We start from the raw sequence: 23,820 nt of genomic DNA, 5'->3' as shown, positions 1-23,820 counted from the left end.
CATTTGACGTCCCCTCCCCCACTACACATCTTCCCTGCGTCCTCCTTTCCCGGGAGAGGATGGGAGGAGCTTCCTCTCGGACTGAAAAGGCCACCGCGAGGGGGGGGGAGGTTAGTGACCTGACCCCTTCCCCCTCCGCTTTTTAGGAGGTCTGGATTCTTGCATAAATTATGCCAGCAGTTGATGACGTTAGGGGGCGGGGCCTGGGGAGTGCGCGCTCTTTCCTCCCTCCCGCTCGCCCACGGGAAGGAGGGTGGATAGTGGCGTCGGGGGCGCGCCTCGTGGCGGGCGGAGGGAGCCAGCGAGCGGACAGGCAGGGGGCGGTAGCAGCGGCAGCCGCCTGGCTGGCTGGTGTGTCGCTCGGCTTCTGCGGACGCGCTCGGGAACTATCGGATTAAACTTGAATCGAGTGAAATTACACAAAGGAGGGAAGCGGATCCGGGACCCAGTGGAAACCTCGAGGACCCTCAGTGACCCCCTGGCCGGCCCGGATCAGGGGTATCCGCCCGCCTCGCTTTGATTGCCCGGCCGAAACCAACTCCCGGTGCGTGTGCGCCTGTGTGGGTCTCTTCTCTCCGCGCTTGCTTGCTTGTTTGTTTGTTTGCGGGGAAGAGGTGCTCCCGGGCGCCCCGGCTCTCCTCACCCCCTGCTCCGTTTCCGAAGACGGCGCTCAGCCTATCCCGACTCGGTAAGTGACCTCGCCTTGAGAATCGGGGAGAGCCGGAGGGCAACGGCGCACCGGCTCTGGAGCTGCTGCCCGGCTGGCCGGGCCCCACAGCAGGTCGGGGGAGGGGTAAGGAGAGCAATGGAGCCAGTGTGTGCGTGCGCGGATCCTCGCCCGGTTTCCGCCGGTGCTGCTCTCTGGTCCATGTGCATCCCCGGCCGAGGAGCTTTCCAGGATGTGGGGGTTGGGTGGGGGGGAGGCGAGAGAAAGGAAGGAGGAGGAGAAGCGAGCACACCGGAGAGCGGGAGCCGGAGCGACTCCGGCGGCGCTTCTCTTTCTGACCTCTTCTCCCCTTCCCCCCCCCCTCCCCGGTTCTTTCCTCGAGCGCAAGTTTGGAGGGCGATTAAAATAGGAGGAAAAGTTGGACGAAAGTCTCCTTGAAGGCAGGGGGAGAAGCGGGGCTGGCTGTGGAATCGAAGGGGGCGCGGAGGGAGGGGGGGCGCGTTGGGTTGGTGGAGGCGGAGGACTGAGGGACTCCCGGGAACGCTCTCCCTCCGCCCTGCTGGCCATGCCGAGCGCTCCTGGCCCTGGCAGCACAACAAGCGCTAACAAAAGTGCGGGGGCCGGCCCTCCCCGCCTCCCGCTAGCCTGATCCGGGGGCTCATCGCGCGGACACATGGAGCCGTTGGAGGCGGAGGGGAGAAGTGAAGGAGAGAAAGAGGAGAGGGAGCCGAAGGAAATGGAAATGGAGGTGATGGCGGGGGGGGGGGGTGGCTGGGTGGGTGGGGGAGAGGCACGAGGTTGCGCCGGGGTTATTTGTCTTCCCTGAAGAGGAGCGGGGAGGTTGGCGGTGGGAGTGAAACGGGAGTCACACGCGGGGGACGGTGCGGGGAGGGGTTCCCTACTGTTTCCTAACAACCCAAGAAGAAAACTGAGGGGGGGGGGGAGAGAAGAAGGGGGGGAGAGAGAGAGAGAGAGAGAGAGACGCTGTCTAAGCGGGCTGGCGGCGGCAGCAACAACAACATAATAGAGACTTAACCCCGCGGACCAAGTCTGCTTCCCTTTCTCTCTCTCCGTGTATGTCTTTCTCTCCACCCCCGCCACCCCATCGCCACCTTTCGCCTGCGCGCTTCTGTCTCTTCTTCCCTGGTCAGAAGCGGGTCGCCGAGAAGCTTTCTCCGGTGTCCATAGTTTCCCCCTCCCTTCCCGAAACCAAGGCCATTTTGAGGGTGAGCGGAAAAGGTGGTTTGAGGCCAGGCGGTCAGGGAGTGTGTCTGTTTAGGTTTGATTCAGCCGAGGACGCGGGGCTTGCCAGGGATTTGGTTTCTGTCGGGCTGGGGTGGGTGGGTGCGTTGGTGCGGGGCGCTGGGCTGGTGGAAGTGAGAAGCGGACGCTGGAGGGGTGGATGTTGGCGGGGGGAGTTGATGAGGGGGGTGGGGAGAGTGTTGTGAGTGGGTCTCGGGGAGAAGGAGCAGCCATCATTATACTGCATTCATTTTTTTTCCCCTTGATGGTATTGCATAAGGGGCACTTTCTCTCTCCTGGAGCGTTTGACACCCTCTTAAACTGAGAATGGGGGCAGTCCTGGGGAGACATCAGGCTGATGGGACGGGTCTGGGTAGGCAGTAAATTGGAGAGTTTTTCCAAAGCACTTTTGAATATTGCTCACGCTTTGCTTGAAAGTAGTTTCTTTAAGGAGACAATAGACAAAAGAAAAGTAGCAGGACACGGGGAGTTTCCTTTGAAATATTAAGGGAATGTTAGGTGCAACAGCCTACTCTTTCTAGTTTGCCTTTGTTTTTGTTTGGTGATGTGTTCAGTATGCTTTTTAGTAGGCTTAGGTTAAAAATAAAGTGATTTCCCCCCCACTACTTGGTCCTTGTATATTTCAGTTTGGAAAGTTAAAATCTCAAACCACTAATTGCCCCTGTCCTGCAAAAGAAATGAGTTCCTTAATTTTATTTCCTGAGCAGTACCGGTAACTCATCTTTTTAATTGAAGAATATCTATTTTTATATATCATAATATGCACAATAAATACAAAAATAAAAGTTGAATGAAATATTTCTCTTTTCTCACAGATCATCCTGTGTAACGGAGACAAAAAATCATAGTGACTATGACTCTAGCAGCATGGGTAGCTGATTTATCCCAATTATAAAACCAGTTAGTTTGCAGTAATGTGTGAGTATTATTAATTTTAAAAATCAGTGTTGTTAATTATTTTTGTAGAAACCATGATTTATAATTTCCCAGTTAGAATACTACATCTGTTGCTTGAAGTGTGCTTGTTTTACTGCTGAACAGCAGAGGCTCTCAGTCTTTAACCTAAAATGGCAGCTTAATTTGACTAGGGCCCCATTCATTGACAATGATAATAAAAAGGCTGAAAGCTAAATGTAGCTGAATACATTGTTTAGAATACAACTGAGAATTCTGCCTTCCCTTATAGGATATGCAGAGACCACAACTTGTATCAAGACTATGAAAGTTCCCCCCAAAAAACTATGGTAAATGTGGGATTGATTTATGAAGAACACATGGTTAATAATTGGCAAATAATGAAGTGATCATGAAATAACCAGTTCTAAAATAGAAAAGGAAAAAAGTGATCTCTTTCAAACCCCTTTTCACTGGGTTTGAAGTTGTGAGATATATTTATATGTTAAGCATTAAACAGGTGAACTGTCACTCATATTTAAAAACAAAATTGCTTTTTTGGCCATCATTTTAATAATAATTCAAAATGTAACTTTTTTTGACAAATTTGTTCTTTTAAACATAAGAAAAGCAATCATTGCAAATTGACTGTAATTCTTACTGCAAGCGTATCGTTTCAAAAAAAATTTTTTTTACTCTTCCTGAACTCAACATTTTTAGAACATCTGTATACTTAAAGATACACAAATAACATATTTTTACTATTATATTTTACTATGTTACTACTTTTAGGGAAGCCCATTTTGTAAATGTTATCAATTTCCTAAGTTTAATTAGAAATATACAAGTTTTACAAACTCTTGCTACCTTTTTCATGCAATTTTTAAATAGGTTATTGTTGAAAATGTTTTTATTGATTTTTTCAAATAAATGGTTGTTGAAATAAGATACAGGACATATTTAAGATCTGTAAATAAATGAGTCTTCAAACGCAATGCATCACATCTAAAAACTTTCTATGAGTGAAGAGATATTTTAATCATCTCTATTGTAGCAAATAACTCACAGTAACTTGAGAATTTTATGACATTATTATTCTAAAACTCTTCCAAGGCAAGAAGATTGTATTGATTGCTGATTTTGAAGATTGATAGAAAAATTCTCGAAGATTCAGACTGCACTGTTATAACATAAAGCATTTATTTGTTAATTTTGTTTGAATCTGGAAGTTGAACAGAAACTCTTTCAGCTTATGTAGAAAAAGAACCTTGCAGTTTCCCACAGTTCACATTGCAGATTTAGGAAAGTTGAAAAATCTACAGTTTCTAAATGGGAAATATTCTTTCACATATAAAACAATAACCATTAGGGAAAAAACCCATGATATTAGATATATGTTATGTGGCTGAAGATTCACAGATGTAAAGCTAAAAGCATCTTTCAGTTGCTGAAAGTTCAGGTGGAGGTAGATTCTTGAGAGGCGTTTTAAGGTTTTCTGCAGCACAGGACAGGGAAATACCCTTAACCATTTTGAATGTCTGCCTTATCTTTACAGTTATGCTCAGCCTTTGAACTTAGCATAATATTCGAAAATAAAACAATATCTTTCCCTCTAAGAGACAGTGATAGATGTAAATTTTGGCTGATTTCTAAAGGTAATAGAATTTGAAGCTCTGTGGTATTACTTGCTGGGGAGGGCTTTTGTAAGCTATTTTGGGGAGATGTGAAAAATGGAGATCAACAAAGCATTTTGTAGGGATTTACCTTCAAGTTTTGATCTATGAATCTAGTCATTTCAGTCATGTTGGGTTGTAGAAACTTCATATCTACCTCAATATGGCTCTAGATTTTATGTGGACATTCTATTTGCCACATTTTGAGCAACCGTGCAAATTATGCACAATCTTAGACATCTGTACATAGCTCCTGAAACTAAAGTTCAATAGGAGATTCCAGTTGTATGTGGGTGTTTTGAAATTGCATATCAGATTTCATGTTCTTTTGAGGAAACACAGTTGAACCCACAACAAGCATGATTACCACATAGTGCAGAACAATTCTTGCTGTGGAACATACCAGATACCCTCAATTTAGGAACTTTTATTCAGTGATATGTCTGGCAGCAATTTTAATGTTTTGAGGTGATTAGAACAAGTACTGATCCCATGCATTACAATCAACCATATCTGAATGGTCTATTTGTTTTTAGTTTATTTCAGAGAGATAGTCAACATTTTTTGAAGCAACCATTACGTTTTATACATAATGATTTAGGGGCAAAAGAAATATTGTATCCCAGAAATGTTCTTTTGGATAATCATACTGTATTGATGCTTTATCATATTTGTCTATTACTATAAGATTCAATTACAACTATATACATTCAGTGATAACTGAGATAACAAGTACAAAATATACATAATATTCAGAAAGCCATCACTAGAATACATGCTTGCCTCTTTTATTGTAAGTCCCCCCCCCCCTCCCCATTGTAATGGAAGTGTATATATGCTTTTTCAGTACTTATTTCTGGGTAAGTATTTTTAGGATTACAGCCTGAAATATTTAGGTACAGTATTTGATTGGAAAGATTATGTAGTTTTTCTCACCAGCACATCTTGTAGCATGACCTTATCATCTTATGTTCAAAGCAGATTAGTTGTTAACAATGTATTATGGTTTCTTAAATAAGCTACAACTGTCTATTTATCCAACTGCAGACCCAAACTAATTAGATCATATTATAGAATATAATAAATTATGAGTCCATCCACTGTTTTCACATTAAAATAGAAGTAAAATACAATATTCTTTTATCCTGAGGATCAATGATTTGTATAATTGCTAATATCTACAAAGTTTTCTGAATTAAATATTCTAAAGTTTGAAATACATTCCAAAATTCTTAAGCACTTATGTAGTGATTCATTTCTGGGTTTCAGTACTATCTTTTTGATTCTGTAAATGTAAATTTAGGTGAATACTTGAAAATTTTAGACTGTTAAAAAGTATAATTGTGATCTTTTAAAATCCTAAATTAAGAATAAAGACTAGGTAGTGTCCACCATATATTAAAATGGAATTGGTTTGGTTATTTTCTGTAGGCTATATGCTATATAAGATTTATTTGTTCATTTGGGACTTTTTAATTCATTTTTTAACATTTATAGTTTTCGTAACAACCATATGAATCAGAATTTCTGATATTGTGGTAAATCAGTTTGAAATTAGATCAAATCAGTTGAATTATAAAGCTGATTCTACCAATATAGTACAGATAGTCCTCAGCTTATAACCACAGTTGTGTGCAAAATTTATCTTGCTAAGCAAGACAGTTGTTAAGTGAGTTTTGTCCCATTTTACTCTCTTTCTTGCTACATTTGTTAAGTGAATCGCTGCAGTTATTAAGTTAGTAATATGGTTGTTAAGTCTGGCTTCCTTATTGACTTTGCTTGTCAGAAAATTGCAAAAAGTGATCACCTGACCCAGGGAAATTGCAACTGTCATGTTTGTTGCCAAACGTTTAAATTTTGATCACATGACTGTGAAGGTGCTACAATAGTCATAAGTGTGAAAAATGGTCATAAGTCACCTTTTTCAGTGTTGTAACTTCAAACGGTCACTAAATGAATGGTTGTAAATCGAGAGCTACCTGTATTTTGATGTTCGCTAAGCCAAAATATAGTGTTTGACCTCATGAGATCCTTGAATTTAAACCTAATTGCCAGTATTTCATGCTTGTCTAATTGTTGGCAAAGTTTCCCTGTTTGGGCTTCAAGTATTCCAAGATAGAGTGTATGGAATTATAATGTGTACATAGAAGGAACAATATCTATCCATAACTCCTAAGCAAGTGAATCTGGCTTATATAACATACCCAAAAAACTATGATATATGTTCAGATAAAAGACGTAGTCCTGAATTAGAAAACAGAGGTTTGAAATTAACACACTAAGGCAGGGCTGTCAAACTCATGGGCCGGATGAGTCACGCCTGGCCACGCCCAAGTACAGTTTAGCGAAGAGGGGAAAAGTCCCGATACGTCACATGATGCTGCTGTGATGATGTGAGTTTGACACCCCTGCACTAGGGAATATCAGTTCAGCAGGAACTTGAAAAATAGTAATGGCAAAAATAGTACTTATCCTAGAGATTTCCATGGTCCCAAAACCCAAGTCCAAAGTTAAGAGCACTGAATTTCAAATTAGAAAATAGGAATATGATAGACTGAACAGTGAAAAGCGCATTTGAATATTGAAATTTGTATTTATTCTATCTCAGACATAGAATGAATATTCAGAATGAGTAAACCTGTAAGAGTATTTGATGAGATCTTTCTGCAGACATGGAAGAATTTTCACTATAGATGTTAACTTGATCAAGCTTGTAAAAATTTGATCTTAGTGCTTATGTCTGAAATGATAGCAGTGTTCCAATATTTGAGGGGCTGCCACAGAGAAGAAGGGGTCAAGCTATTTCCAAGGCATCTGAAGGCCAGACATGGAATAATCGATGGAAACTGATCAAGGAGTGGTTCCACCTAGAAACAAGGAGAAATTTTCTGACAGTGAGAACAATCAACCAATGGAACAGCTTGCCTTTGGAAGTTGTGGGAGCTTCATCACTAGAGGCTTTCAAGAAGAGATTGGACTGCCATTTATCGGAAATGGTGTAGAGTCTCCTGCTTGGGTGGGGGATTGGACTAGATGACCTACAAGGTCCCTTCCAACTCTGTTAATCTAAAAATATGTGGAAAGTGGTATACGTGTACAGAAATTTTGGAATTTGAGTTTCTCTGTTTTACATAGCTCAGTATCATTAACTATGGACAGTTTATTGAAACTGTACTGACACTGAATATCTTTTTGACATAGTGCATTCTCACTGTAGAAATTCGTATAGTATCTGTGAGAGAAATCTATCTACCCTCTTTTTGAATACATACACTGAAGGAAAACTTGCTACCTTGATTGCTCCTAAATTTTGCCTACAATTTGCTTTTCTATAACAAGACATTGTTCTCTATTCTGCATTCTGGAATTATTTAATAGGTCTTGATCTCCCTGCTGCCTTTTCTCTTAGTTTCTTCTCATATGAAATTTCCAGTATTCTTCTTGTAGTTTATCTCTGCAGCTTTTGGGGGTTTTCTGATTTGTTTTTAAAATTTAGTTCCCATTAGGGATAACAGAACTTGAGCTGAGTTAAGCAATGAAAGATATAATAAAGTGGTTCTTTTGATTTGAAAATATACTTTTCTTGCAGCTTAACATTACTCCATGTAGTTATTTCAGACCATTTTAACCATCAAGAATATTTTCTTTTATTTCTTCCTGCTAGATAGATAGAATCTATCTTGTCCGGTTTTGTGCACTGCAAATTTAATTTACTTCATTTCTTAATTCAATTCATTAATAAAATAATAGGAAGAATATATTGCCCTGATTGAGAGGCACACCACTTGATACTTTAGTTTATGAAGAACAGCTGATTAACAATAATTGATTGTTATGGTCAAGTCAATTGTGCTTTTACCTACTAGACATGATATCTAGCTCATATGTAAGTAGAATGCTAATCAGAATATCTTAAAAGTTTTTGTCAGATACTTTACTCAGTTAAGATTCAGTTGAGCATTCCCATAATCTACTAAGGAATTCAAAGTAAGATTAATATGATGATATATATTCTTACAAATTCATGCTGGTGTCTGGTAATTACTGGTTACAGATTTTAGGATCTGCTGTACAATCTTCAGTTATTTATTTATCTGTTTATTTATCTATTTTCTCACGTTTATTATTTTTATACATGTTTACAAATAACTCAAGGTGGCACACATTCAGCACACCTTCCTTTTCTTATTTTCCCCACAACAACAACTCTTTGAGATTGGTTCGGCTGAATGAGTGACTGGCCCTAAGTTAACCAGCTGGCTTTAATATCTAACGCAGGATTTGAACTTATGGTCTCCTGCTTTCAAGCCTGGTGCCTTAACCACTAGACCAAATATTGATGTCAGACTGACTGGTCTGTAGTGTTCTGAACCTTCCTTTTCTTTCTTTTTGTAGACAAGACCACACTTGTTATCTTCCAATATTTTGCAGAATAGGCAATTGATTATTCCTCTCTCCCTCATTTATAGTAGTAATATTTGTGTACCAAAGGCTATGAGTGACCAACAATCAGAACCATATTAGAAACTCTTAATACAAATAAATAAAATCACCAAGGGTTTTTTATATTTATATAAAAATATTATATAATATTTAATATGCAATATAAATAATATAATATAATAAAATATATAATATAAAATTTAAAAAATATGATTATAACAGCATCATAAGATTAAAAAAAAAACCCAAAGTCATATGTTCACTAATACACAACAATATTAAAAGCATACCTTTCTCTTGGACTAGAGTGGAAAGGCAGCTCTTCTGAAACTCGGGACAAAAGAATAGACTCTGTCTCAAAAGGGAAGAATTCTAGAGCATGTGGTCAGCGATTGAAAATGCTCATTTTCTAGGACCTGAATGAAGTTGATCGTGGTCAATCTGTTTGAACAGGCAGATGAATATGGGAAAAAACAGTCACTCATATAACCCAGTCAGGAGCCATTTTGAACTTTAAAGGTGATAACCAGCATGTTGAATCGCACCTGGAATCCAACTGGAAGCCAGTTATGCTACCTTGGATTCACTTGATCCATAGTCTCAAAACTGCTGTTTTGGAGAGATTAAATCCCAGTCTGTACTGATAGAATATCCTCTTTTCAGAAAAGATGTTTTGATAGTGGTTTTCTAGCTTTTCTAAGAATAAAAAAAAAACACGGGAACATAATGTTTTTTTTTATTATTATTTTGATTGAACAAAAAGTTTGATGTTAAAGTATGATAGAAACAAGTATATGAAGCCACATGCAGAATCCTAAGTATGTTTTCACACACTTATCTGTTGTAAGATTTATTAGAACATCTGCTAAATGAACAATGATGTTTTCAGGACTACTAATTATATGTATATGTATGGAAACTTAATTGACTACAATTTAATAGTTTTTAAAATTATGTAAGAGTTCTCATTGGTACATTTTTTATATTTTTCTTCAAATGTCCTCTCTAGTATACTTAGGTCAAGTTTTCCCTTTTTGATGCTGAGCCTCATTAATATGCAACTAATTTTAATTGGCAATCTGTAGGGAATTGGTCTGCTCATAATACATAGGCGTGAATCATCACATAACAGTGACAGTATTCATCACTGAGTAGCACTGCATTCCTAAAACTCATGTCTGTGGTCAGGTCTGTCTTATCATAAAGTAGACCCCACTGACCACATCCATTGGGTTAGGTCATTTTTAATGTATTAATTTTTTTTAGAAAAGCGCATAAACACAAATAGAAAATAGAAAACATAAACACAAATAGAAAATAGAAAACAGATAAAAAGTACAAACAAAGCATAAATAAGTAAACAAGGGAACTAAAAAATCAATGAGGTTGTGACTTTCTAGTATCATTACTGTAATAAATTATGAAAATTGTAAATAGCTTAAAACATGGTTGAGGTATAAGCAAAGGTAAATAGAACCATAGTCAACATAATATACATCACCACCCCACACAAAAGCTACAATACAAAGTCAAAACTGAAAGTATGTTTGGATTTAAATATCCCATAAAAGAAAGCAGCATGAACACTCTATATAATCCCTTCTTCCTTCCAAAATATTGGTTGAGGTCAGTGGTGAAATCTAAAATTTGTTACTATCGGTTCTGTGGGCGTGCTTGGGGGGGGGTAATGTGACTGGGCGTGGCCAATTTTTTTTTTTTTACTTTTAAAACCATTTTTTCTACAACCTCTTCGGTGAAGAGGTTGTAAAAAATGCTTTCAAAAGGCTCTGACAATCCCAGCTGAGTTGCCTGATCGGCAGAGGCTTTTTTTCTTTTAAAAGCCTCTGCTGATCAGGCAACTCAGCTGGGATCGTCAGAGGCTTTTAAAACCATTTTTTCTACAACCTCTGAAGAGGTTGTAGAAAAAATGCTTTTAAAAGCCTTTGATGATCCCAGCTGAGCTGCGCGATCATCAGAAGCTTTTTTTTTTTACTTTTAAAAACATTTTTTCGGCCCAAGAGGTTGTAGAAAAAATGCTTTTAAAATAATAAAAAAAAGCCTCTGATGATTGCGTGGCTCAGCTGGGCATGGGGGGGGCAGGGAATTTTGCTACCGGTTCTCCGAACCACCAGTAGCCTCCATTGCTACTGGATCGGGTGATCTGGTCCGAATCGGGAGCATTTCACCCCTGGTTGAGGTAGATATCAATATATCAGATTATTGTCCAGTAATGATTTCTACTTTGGATTAATTTTGATGTGAGATTTAAAGTGCAAAAAATCATATTCTCACAATTTAGTGGGAGAATTAAATGATCTTTCCAGTAAGAAGCAGAAAATAACCTTGTGGCAATTAATGTGTATAAAGGTAATTTCATTATACCTAGATTAAATATGTAGTTTAGCAAAATTTAATAAGTGTGTCAGTTTGGAATAGGATTTCTATTTCTACAACTTGTTTCATTCTAATATGAACAACGGTTGACAACAAATATTGTTTCAAAAGTTTTGCTATTTGAAAAACATTTGGTGATTATGATAGACCACCTTCAAGCTGAATACAAATATAATTTCAGAATAATTCTATTATGTAGGAATCTTGAGAAATAATGAAATAAACTTTTAATAACTGTAATATATTTAATTGCATAATGTTTTCGACGCTGCATGAGTTCAACAGGAATAAAAGAGTATTTTTGTTGATTTCATTTGTATTTGGTGCAGTGTCCAATAATATAGCCAGCCAGCAATGAAGAATTTTAGTTGCTGTGATGCTGTTTTTCCATTGTGACAGTGTGCTGGTGAAACCTTTCACCATTTTCATCACTGACTGCACTTAGATTATAGGGAAAGAAATTCAAGTGTGAATGCAGAAAATGGATCTTCAGTGACATTTCATAGTCTCCTATGGTGTAAGAAGTTTGTCAACCAGTGGAATGTACCGTATTTTTCGGAGTATAAGAAGCACTTTCCCCCCCCCCCCCCAAAAGAAGGTGAAAATTTGGGTGCGTCTTATACATTGAATGTAACTCAATTCCACCCGCTAGCGCCCACCCTTTTGGAGCTTTTGGAGGCTGCAAATGCAGCCTCCCAAACAGAGAGCCTCTCAAACAGCCTCCAAAAGGTCCATTTGAGAAGCTCCCTTTGCAAAGAGAAGCTTCTTTAGCTTTTGGAGCTTTTGGAGGCTGCCCCTCAAAAGGAGAGCCTCTCAAGCAGAATTTTTTTTTCTTTTTTTCCTCCCCCAAAATAAGGTACCGTATTTTTTGGAGTATAAGATGCACCAGAGTATAAAACGCATCTACCTTTTTTGGTGAGGAAAAGAAGAAAAAGAAATCTCCCTCTGCCTCTGAGCAATTTTGCCTTGTTGCAGCAAACAGCCTGCTTTACTTTCATTTTCGTTTTCAGCATAGTTTGGTTAGCACAAGGGGGAAAAAATCTGCTCCAGCAATTTACCTCTTTGCAGCAAGGAGCAGAGCCCTGCGCAAAACAGCTGAGAGCAAATCAACTGAGAGTCGGGAGGCCGATTCAATCAACTTGTGCTAATTAGGTTATGCTGACGCTGAAAGGAGCAGTTTTTTCTTGCTGTTTGCTTGCAAGGAGGTTGCAAGGAGCAGCTTGCAACTGCTGTGAGGCAGAGCCAAAGGATGGGGGCCAGTGGGTGGGCGGGCTACATTCAGTGTATAAGACTCACCTAAATTTTCACCCCCTTTTAGGGGGAGAAAAGGTGCGTCTTATACTCCGAAAAATACGGTATGTTTTATACTCTGAAAAATACAGTAGTTGGTGTTCTGTAATTGTCAAGAAAATTTTCAACTACATCCATGAATGGTTTCTAGGCAAATTTCTCTGGCCCTACTAACAAATCTTTGAACTGCTAGTCATTGATGATATATATGATTTATGGATCAACAAAAATGCCTTTTTTAATCTTGGCATCAATTATTCTTCGAAACTTCAATCTCAAATAGTTTAAACTTCACTTTCCTTGTTCATCACTTTAACAAAATTTTTCATCATTGCAAGTGGATGCAAAATATCTTTGTCAGGTCAACAGGTTCATGAGCCACATATTTCTATTCTGGAATCAAATTGTTTCAAAATGGCCATTTTACAGTTTAATGTAATGTGATTCTCTTGCATGACTTCCACATTTGCATATGTAACATTATTTGGTATATCCGAGATGCATTCCAAGCAGTACAGCCACGACTTATCTCCAGTATCTGGTATACTAGATGTACTTCAACAACAGTACCATGTTTTTATATGTTTCTTTCATATGTGCCAATAGGTATTGAAGGATGTACATTGCCAAGGTACAAAGACGGAAGATTTCTATAAAACAGTATTTGATAAGCTAAGTTACAAGTGATTTTCACGATTAGCAGCCAAAAATCTGTAAGATACAAAATCTTTGTTATTCAGTGTAATTTTCAGTGTAATTGTTGAGCTTTAGAACGTTGCCACCAGATATGGAAAAAACGATCTGACTTGCTCATTATATTTCCAACAATTTTTAGAGAAGAAATTATCCAATTTCACAATCTATTCAAAATAAATTTAATATTCTTTTTACCCTGAAATTATTATTTTCCCATTTCTGTTAATGCTTTCGGGCTCTGCATTCATTTGATCATGCAGGTTCAGATTCTGAGATTCAGATTCTTCAGATTCTTGTTCAGATTCTGACTTTATAGTTCACCAATATACAATAAAGCAGGATAAATTGCATGCTATAAGACTGTGATGGCGAACCTATGGCATGCGTGCCAGAGGTGGCACACAGAACCTTCTCTGGGCACGCACCCCATCGCCAGCTGCTCTTTTGGTTTCCAGCGCTGGTCTTTGTGCACGCTGGAGCACCAGAAACCTGAAGACCAGCTAGCCGGTGCAAATGCGTGCACCTGCCAGGTGGTCTTCGAGTTTCTGGCACGCGCACACATTCCATTTTGGGCACTCAGTGCCAAAAAGGTTCACCATCACTGCTAAAAGATTTTAAAATTAAATCTTTTACCCTTATTTCTACAATTTTAGCGCTGTGTTGTACAATTCTAATGTTGTGCTATAGTGCTATGCTACTTCTTTGAAGATAAAATGTCAGGTAAACTAGACTATTTTGAAACAAGAGTATCAAAAGGTTGTATCTTATGGTAACGAAACTTCAGCAAATATATGTATGATTACAAAATTATCTCTTTAAAAAATTGATTACAAAAAAATATTCACTTTTTTCCAGTATCCAGTTTTTTTTCTAATCATTAAAACCACAAGTCATAAGTGCATTTTTTTCCATTTCATGCAAATCGTCTATAAGGGGTTTCCAGGCAGCTCTAAATGTAGATACTGTCTTTTCTCTGATCAAGGAAGTTAAATTAGCTGTCTTTGCAAGTTACTTCATCATTTTCACCAATCAATCCTCCATTGTGGGTGGTGTTGAATCTTTCCACTTTTGAGGATATAATAGTCTCATTGCAGTTATCATATATAAATATTGAGTTCCAATGACTGTTTGTAGTTGTCTGTCACCATTGAACAAATTTCTTAACACATTTTTTAATAAATGGACATTTAATAGGAAGTGAAAAGAGAGAAATCTGGACTTACTATTTTTCTATGTTCGTACCATCAATATATTATTTATTATTGCATGATCTCTTATAAATCGTTTATTTCTGTTTGTATCAACCAGAGATATTTATGCAGACCATCTGGAAATCTTACACCTTCTATAGAATTAGCTGAGCCATAAGGAGATATAATCCACTCTGAGACCCATGTTAAACAAATTAGCATGGTAATACAGTTTAAAGTTCAGAACTGCTAATCCACCCTCTATTTTGAATAATTTTGGATTTCCAGTGGGTTGTATAGAAATGAAGACTTGATTTGGTTGGTTGCTCCAAAGTTTACAAATTCCATTATAAAATGTAGTATTCCCAGTATAAAGAATTTCTATCATTTATGTTCTTGATAAAGAGTTCAGAAATCATCCCTCTAACTAGCAAACAATGAAAATTTTGAGCATATTAAATAGACTAGTTATTTTATTTTCACTATGTTTGCTTTGCATCACATTTATTCTAACTTTGCAATTAATTTGGTTGATAGAACTCCATCTTATTTACCACATAATGTATGGTAAGTGAAAAACTATTTTATCATTTCCTCTTCTATAACTATGCTATATGATTTATATATTAGTAGAATAATAAAATTTCATAGTGTGTCAACATTTGTGTAAAGTTTATTTTAACTCAAACTGAAGGAGAAAGTTTCTAAAATAAATTAGAAAACAATTCGTGCATGGAGTTCTGAATATTTTAAAATTAGCTTTGAATGAACTAACGGAATAATGGAACTATGATGAATTATGGAATGTTTCTCTAGCTTTGACTTAGTTCATTTACTAATTGTATGACTTTAAAACTGGTTATGTATCTAATTGTAACATGACTTATACTAATGAAAAATATCCAAAAAATGCTGAAAAAATGAAATATTTACATCTGAATAATCTACCTCTGAGGCATTGCCAATTTTAACTAAAAATTTAGGATGCTTGAACAGTTATATACAACTGTCATGCTCTTGTTTATAGGGGGTAAGTACATTTTTGAATAGAAAAAGATATAACTTTCAATGAATAGCATCTGAAATTGGATAAGGACATTTCTGAGAAATATTTGGAGAACCACTGCATTTTAAGTTGAGACAGAGCTAAGCTATATAGACGAATAGTTCAACTTTATATAAGACAGCTTTTTAAAAGTACGTTTGCCTGCCCCATTTGTATGCAGGTTAACTTGATATAGGTACTAAATATAGCTAGGACCAATTTATAAAACCTTTTTCTCACAGGGAAAGACTGTGAATGGTTAAAATGTGCATAGTATTCAGATTGCTTGATGACAAGTATGCACGTGGAAGGATGAGGTTAATTATACACTGAAGTTACTGTCAGGTGAAATGTTATGGTTCCTAAATTATAGTAGGTTTTTTTTTTTAACAGTACCTCTTCAGATTTAATCTGAATCTGAAAGACTCCAAGGTTTCCTTAAAAGTAGTCACTTGAAAATTTTGTATATGAATCTTGGTGTTCAGACCAAGTGGGAAATCCATTCTTTCCCATACTTAACCCTAGCCTTTTCTATTTCTTCCCTTTCTATTCTATTTCTTCTACAGCAAATGGTAGCTATAAATTATGCTTTCTTACTGAATGCAAAGTTTAGAGATTGAGCAGAGTCACTCTTTGAGGGAGATGGGCAGTTCAGAAGTGTGAAAAATAAATAAATATGTATTTCCAGTGGAATATTTAATATCTCCAAGAAAAGTTTGAAAGAGTGTGATTCAGCTGCCAATCAGAGTGGACGACATTAAAAATAATAATAGTTTTATTTAAGTTAAGAGGTTTCTTTTGTTAATAAATAACGGCTACTATAAGCAAACTTTGGCCTAGATGTGTAAATCATACAATGATTTGCATGCAATCAGAAAGATGTAATAAAATAATTTTATATAAGTAATCCTCAAGTTATAACCACAGTTGGCACCAGAATTTACTTTGCAATAAGTCTCTGAGCTGCAATGCAGTGTAATGCCACAGCTGCCCCTCAGAGTGTCTGCTGCTCCAGTCTAACCCAGCAAGCTGGCACAAAGCCACAGCTTCCTGGGAAGCACAATGCCCTAGGACCGTGATGGCGAACCATAGGTGGCACGCAGAGCCCTCTCTGCAGGCACGTGAACCGTCGGCCAGCTCAGCTCCACTGCGCATGTGCACGCGCCTCCCATCGGGCAGCTGATTTTTCTGCAGCGGGTCTCTGCAGCGGGAGGCGGGGTGCATGTGGGAGATGTGCATGCATGCGTGGGGGGCGGGGCGGGTAGTGTGCATGTGCAGGGGGTGGGGGGAGTGCAGGGGGAGTGGCGCACCCTTCCCCACACCAGAGGTGAGATCGAGGGACATCCGCAGCACTCCATCCCACTGTCTCTCAGTTTGTCTGTGGCCACGCTGAACAAGCACTAGCACAGGGCGTCGGGATTGCCTGCCTCCCCCATGCTTCTGCGTTGACCTGCTGTCGGTGCCTACAAGCAGAAGCCCCATGCCCAGAAAAAGACGAGTGAAAGTCATGCTGCCAGCTGCGCGCGGTTTGCTCCATTGCCCGGCTAGGAAGGCAGAAGGTGGAGCTGCGCGTAATGCCCACAAAACCTTTCCCACTCCTGCTGGGTTAACACACAGCTCCTTGCCTTCACTCTCACTCCCCCTCGCTTCCCCCTCACAGAGCCCTCACCCCCCCCACCTGGCCCTCTTTTGACTCATTGAGGGGCGTAGCAGGCAGCGCTTTCCCCAGCAAGGCTTGTGCGCCAGGCAAGCTGATCCACCAACTCGCAGAACTGGCAGTAGCAGCACGTTTCACTTCCTCAAGTAGCGGCATTTTTGGGACATGGCAGGATTCTGAGGAGCTTCCTCCTCTTCTGCACAGAGAGCTTATTACTGGTAGTGAGGGCTTGCGGAAACGTGCCAGTTTCCTTTTCATGGCAACTGGCTTAAGAGTGCTGGGTGTGGGAGAAGACAGAGAGAAAACCTCTTAATTCCTGTGCATGTCTTTTCACTTTTCACTAAGTTTAAAGGTGTGTCTCTCTGTGTGTGGTGGGTAGTGGAGCTCTTTCGGAGAAGAGACACAACGATTGCTGTGTATTTTCAGGGCAGTGAGAAGACTCAGAAAGAGCTCTGCTACACACACACACACACACACACACACACACACACACACACACACTTAAACTTAGTGAAAAGGCTTTCTCTCTCTTCTCCCACACCCAGCGCTCTTAAGCTAGTTGCTGTCTCATGAGGATCCGGGCAGGCATGCCTTGTCAACAGTGGGAAGAATGTAGTGAAAGTCAGCTGGGTTGGAGGGGAATGTGGAGTGCAGCAGACCAAATGTCATAGATGGCGGCAGTTGAAGCACCCCTACAGTTGTAAGTATGGGTATGTAAGTATGCCTGAATTTTGATCACGTGACTGCAGGGACGCTGCAATAGCTGTAACTTCGGGGATCGGTCACTGAAAGAATAGTAAGTAGCAAATTGAGGACTACCTACATAACCTGGCCTTTTAAAATAGGCTATTTTTAGTTGGTTTACTACAGATAATTATAATCCTAATCCATATGATTTATGTACTAATGGATAGATCAAGAATTTTGAAAGAAGTGTCATTCTAGCTTTATTAGTTAACATTTCTATAATAAGTGATATAAAATGTGAAACTTGCATTCTTTTTAATCTGATAAGTTTTTTCAGTATGAAATTATCTAAAAGAAGAGCGATTTCGTAAATTGAACGCATCAGAGAGATAACCAAAATAATTTTTGTTAGTTGCATTTACAGCCTCTTCTTCCTGAATTTTGCAGTAAGACCTAGAAGGATCACAGCTTTGTAAGCTTAATGGCCAACAGATGGAGCTGGGTTTGCATCTCACTGCTACTTCAGGATGCAGGAATAGTAAAATTCATAGTAAAATTTATAAATGGATTTCCAACAAATTGTAGAGAATTGAAAATGCAATACAGAACTGTATATCTGTCAAGTTATATGTAAGTGACAGAACAAAGCAACTTAACTCAGTGAGTTATATAGGTAGTCTCTCGACTTACGCCACAATTGAGGTCAAAGGTTTAGTTGCTAATCAAGAAAGTTGTTAACTGAATTGTGCCCCATTCAGTTGTTAAGTGAATCACTGCAGCTGTTAGATTAGTAACATGGTTGTTAAGTGAATCTAGCTTCCCCCTTGGCTTTGCTTGTCAGAAGGTCACAAAAGGTGGACACTGCAATCGCCATAAACATGAACCCAAACAGATGTTTGGCAACAGATGTTGCCAAACATCTGAATTTTGATCATGTGACTGCGGGATGTGGCAACAGTCATAAGTGTGAAAAATGTTCATAAGTCACTTTTTTCAGTCCCATTGTAACTTAGAATGGTTACTAAATGAATAGTTGTAAGTCGAGGACTACCTGTACTTTTTCCATTTTTATTAGAGCAAACAGAGAACTCTTTGTACCGCAATAAGAAATATTATTGCCTTTGTAAAGTATACCACCAATTCACTTTACTACTGATGATGGTCTATAAAGCATTCTTTATTTAAAAGCAATATTAATTCCCATGGACAGCATTCCAGTTAGAGAACTCCCATTTACCAAAAGATGAACTCATGAGTTACATTTCCAGGTTATTTTTCCTGACATGATGCTATGATACTGTTCTCCACACCAACTTACTTTTTGTCTTTTTTGATAATGTGGACACACTTTAAACAAACCATTGGTTATAGCCTCAAATCATTATTTTGGAATCCATGTGAAATATATATGATACTGATGGCTGGTAACACACCTTTCCTTGCAGACCATTTCTGTCATGTTTCTTTGTAGAAAAGATCTGTAAAATATAAAAAAACGAAGCAGAGTATCCCACCTGTTATTAGGAGCACACTATCCATCTGGAAGCTGTGCATATAAGATTAATCAAGCCATTCAGGATGGATACCACAAACAACCAGAACTGAAAATCTGATGGAATCGCCTTTTAAAATACCAAGTTGTACAAACCTCAAAATGGGCAGGGAATTCGAAAGCATAATGTCACAACAGAACACCTATCATTTAGTCCAGTTTGCCTTAATTTCACATGGAGGGGGGAACTCTCAGGACCTTCTTTAGATGTTTTTAACTATATAGCTTTGATAAGGTGATATCTGATTTATTTTCATTGCTACACTATAAAGCTTTACATTCATGGCAATGCTTTGTATTTGATCCAGAAGCCCCTTGGTAGTTAGAACAGTGCTTTCCTAAGCAATAATACATTCAATAGTGGGCTTAACCTGCCAGCCACCTAGACACTTTGGATTTGCTGTAGATTCCTTGTCATCTCCGAAGACTCCCCTTATAGTGTACATTATGAAAATCTAAAGTAGTTTTGATCAAAACATGGATTAGTCGTTTGCAGGATGATCATCTTAGTTCAGGTATGATCACAACCTGACTATCATAACTAATGCACCAGCCAAAGCTGAGCAAAAGCCAACCTCATTGTAGCTTCCGTCTACTCTTTTAAGCAATAGACATTGACCAAGAGAATCAACAGATCATGAGCCAACTCCTTCAGGAGGAACATAACCAGAATAACTACCAAAACGTATGTTTCTTGATATTTAATAATATACAGCAATCCAGTTTTGAAGGATTAAATATGAGCTTACTTCACCCTTTCCGCACCACTACAGATACAGGCTTAACCTTAGATAGATCCTTGGCTCGATATGGGGTGATGATATGCAGTTGAATTCATACTGTTGAATTCTTACCTAAACATATGGAAGACTTCTTCCTGCTGCTTCATATAGAAGTTAAATAATATAGGGAAGAATATTGAACCTTATGGCATACTAGAGCAACCATATCTTTGAGCACTCCTGACTAAAAAGTTACACTGGGCCCCTTTCTCAGGGCATGGAAATATCTTGTGGAACTTCAATCTTGTGAGTTCTATCACAAGCAGCAGCTTGTGGAGGATCATTAAATGTTTATTAGTTGTAGGAATTTTAATTATATTCTGAGGCTGTATGCCTTTTAATAATGGATTCTAAAGGGATAGTACTGTTGTGTTCCTACTTTGTTAAGAGTTCCTGGACAGGTGTTGTCATGATTGGAAATTATCTCATTCATCAAGAACCCAGTGATTTTATATTAAAATAATTCCCACTTACAGTAACAAAAAGTATACCATCAGAACATTTTATTTATGAAAAGTTTAATCAGAATAGTTGTTTTTACTTTGAAGGAATACTCTATTCACATTTGTTTATCCAAGTGCTAGAAGCCATAACAATATCTCTTTCCATTTATGTTCTTTCAGTAGGACATGCTAAAAATATACTTAGAAATGCTGATTATTAAAATTTTAATGATTAAAACAGCAATATATACCAATAAGGGAGAATATTCATAGCTCAGAATTGACATGATAAGTCCTTGGTGTTGTCTGAGCTTGAGTGCCAAGCTTGGAGTGCATCAAGGACCCCAGCAATATACACATAAATACAAAACACTTGATCCAAACAAATAAACTTGCAGGTTGAAACTAAAAATCTCAGAGTAATAACAGTTCCTGGCCCCATCCATGGGCAAAGATTGGGATCAATCTAATCTCCAGTGGTAAAATGCTTCACAGAGCAAGCTCCATGACTGGTGCTACTATTCATATTGCTCACTTTTGTCGTTGGACTTGAGAAAAATATCAGGCAGGAAGGCATTATTTCTACCACAGGAGGATGCTTTTGAGTCTGTTTCTGAAAGTAATACTATATTATTATCAGATACCTGTCCTTTCTTCCTATCATCATTTTATAAAAGACATTACAACAAATCCTAGAAGTATACGCAAAGAAGTCGAAAGAGGCTTTTCTTTTGTAAGAAGGAAAACATACAAAAAGAAGCCCACTTCCTAATGAGAATCGTAGTAATGTTACTCAAATATATTTAGTAATGGTGTACAGTTCTTCAAATGTAAATGATGCTGTGCAGTTTTTCAATAAAAAGAGAATAATATTATTATCCATACATAGACTTGCATATTCGTATGACTTTTTTTTCTTGAAAGAAAGCATAGAATTAGTCCTGCAACCTCTACATAGTGACATTATTTTAACTGCATATGAAAACCAAAGTGGAAAAATTCTGTAAAGTTATTTCATATAAATGTTGACTTCAGGTTTTTGAGATAACTTATTATTAAATACTTAAACTTCATTAATGCCAGTTAATCCACCCGGACTATAAATCCTCTTAATTCTTTTCAAGTTTTCTTGTCTCAACATCATAGGTTATATAAAACAATTATTGTATCATGGAGGCAAGCTGTAAAGGCTGCAATTAGGCTGATATTAGTCAATGGACATCAAGCTGCAGCTGGATTGTTGTCAACTGGGTTCCTTTGCTGAGATATTTTTAAGCTTACGGTTCTTGAATTAGATGAAATATCTGGGCTTGGAAAATATTTTAGTTTTGTAATGTTGTAATCTACATTCAGAGGTTTTTAAAAATATATAATTTGTTCTACATTATTATACATTATAAAATATGCTTTTTTTCTGGGTTCCTGGAGATGATGGCTTTAAGACAATAAATTGACAAAGCACAAAATTGTATTTTCTAACATTGCTAGCATATGCCCGTGAAACCCACCTGTCCCTTTGTTCTGTCTGATTTTTAAAATTATTAGGAAGCAATAAATAAAACTTTACTAAATGCTTGTTTTGTGATTGAGCATCCTCAGTGTAACAGCTGATTTTTAAATAAGATTCTTTGCCTAGCTAATAGCTGCTTTGTGACACAGTCTTCGGACTGATCTGAAATTTTAAATTTGCCATTGGTCCAAAAAGTATTTTATAAAGTCTAGATGATAGTTTGTTCAATTTAAATTGAAGTTACTTGGCAACTATTGTACAAAAACCAGAATAATAGCAAGAACTGTAAATGCAAGCAAGTTTTAAGTTATTTAATTACGTTGTTCGTTCCAAATCTTTGTGATCCAATGGACCACAGTGTGTTAGAACTATTGTATTTATGAATATTCTTGTTTTGATCAAATTCATCTGTCAAATATTTTGAGCAAGGCATTTTTCTAATACATACCAGACAACGGTAAGGAATCAATATGCATGCTTTGCATCCATTTTTGCTCTTAGAGGGCAAAAAGAGGCTGTGGTGAGTGACCATGTCTTGAAGTGGAACTAGCCAGCCAGTATAGAACTATATGAGCTGAGCCTAGTGTTTATCTATGTAAAAATTTTACTTATTGGCTGCTTAAAGAATATTGAGAACTGATCACTACCTAGTTGGTAACAAGTATGAATGAGCTTCAGTGATTTCATTTATTGTATAGCCTAATCATTACTTTTTAAAATTCTATCAATACCACAGTAATAAACAGTTTCTATTTCTGCTCAAGATATTTTTTTGAAGTAACATTTTTGTACCGTCATAAAACAAACTCAGTGCAAGAGTATTTATGGTTTGTTTAAGTAGCAGAGTAGTAGGTGTATATTTATGGAATTACTTGGTACACTGTAAATGTAGCACTATTACCCACTACTGTCTTGGAAATATGTGCGAGGTGCCACAGGAGTCAGTGCTCTCTCCAGTCCTACTTAATATATACATGAGTCCACTTGGTGAGCTCAGCTGTCATATGCTGACAATACCCAACTATACATCTCTGCCCCTGCTGAACTAAACAAAGCAGTGGATGCTTTTCTCAGTTCCTGGAGGCTGTGAGGATCTGAATAGGGTTGGGGGGTGGGCAGATTTCAGCTGAACCCTGGTAGGACTGAACGTCTTTGGATTTTGAGGTCCTCTGGTTCTAGTATTATTCCATCTTTGGTGCTGGATGGAGTTGCACTGCCCCAAAGAGATCCTCTGCTTAATCCTAAATTCATGATTCATACTTCAGCAGCAGGTGGCAGTCATGGTTAAGAGGGTCTTTGCTCAGCTTAGTGTTGTGTGCCAGTTGCATTCCTTCCTAGATCAAGGAACCCTATTCAGTCACTTATATCCGAGTCACCTCTTGATTGGACTACAGATACTGGACTACAGGTATCTGTAAGCTTCAGCCAAGGCCGAATGCAGCAGCGTGAGCAGTTATATGTTGCCAGAAGAGCACATTAACATCTGTGTTCCACAAGGTGCATTTGTTACCAGTTTGTTTCAGGTCCACTTTAAAATACTGTTCTTGACCTTTAAATCCCTAAATAGCATGGGACTGGGTTATTTGTGTAACTATCTTTCCCTGATTAAATCTGCCCATCAGACCAGATTTCAG

General features: G+C 38.3%; 1 protein-coding gene across 3 annotated transcripts in view; it reads left to right on the top strand.

Annotated features, from left to right (window-relative positions):
• The first annotated feature begins 297 nt into the window (after positions 1-297).
• The window catches only part of CHD7 (chromodomain helicase DNA binding protein 7), a 192,259-nt gene continuing 168,736 nt past the window's right edge, over positions 298-23,820 (top strand). The window contains exons 1-2 of one of the 3 annotated variants that reach the window (XM_070940526.1): positions 298-544; positions 2,746-2,848. The gene's annotated coding sequence lies outside the window, so the exon portion shown is untranslated. Of the gene's footprint in view, positions 689-1,824; positions 1,894-2,745; positions 2,849-23,820 lie in introns of those variants that run through there. The other 2 variants (XM_070940527.1, XM_070940528.1) reach the window with 2 other exon arrangements.

Source organism: Pituophis catenifer, unplaced genomic scaffold, assembly GCF_029215685.1.
Source record: "Pituophis catenifer annectens isolate HBS135680 unplaced genomic scaffold, rPitCat1.0.hap2 SCAF_3, whole genome shotgun sequence".
NCBI lineage: Eukaryota > Metazoa > Chordata > Lepidosauria > Squamata > Colubridae > Pituophis > Pituophis catenifer.
This window is presented reverse-complemented; position numbering and strand designations above follow the sequence as displayed.